We start from the raw sequence: 278 nt of genomic DNA, 5'->3' as shown, positions 1-278 counted from the left end.
TAAAAAGAGAGAACTACTCGACCTCCTAACTCATGAAAAGTAGATGGCTCTAGCCAAGATTAAACCCAAGGAGAACATTGCAATCTGATTTCTTCAGGCCGGAACTGCTCACAGCTCCATGTCATTGAAAGAGATTACTGCTTGCATTGGTAGATTTTAGACAAGTAGATCCTGTAGAAAAGTTATTTTTCTTACAAAGGTCAGTAAATCTGCAAATATATCATGTACTTAGAGATTCATTGTGCCAATCGTCACCCATCTAATTATCCTTATAGATG

This window comes from Penaeus monodon, chromosome 30, assembly GCF_015228065.2.
Source record: "Penaeus monodon isolate SGIC_2016 chromosome 30, NSTDA_Pmon_1, whole genome shotgun sequence".
Taxonomy (NCBI): Eukaryota; Metazoa; Arthropoda; class Malacostraca; order Decapoda; family Penaeidae; genus Penaeus; species Penaeus monodon.
The sequence above is the reverse complement of the archived record's forward strand: the minus strand, read 5'-3'. Positions refer to the sequence as shown.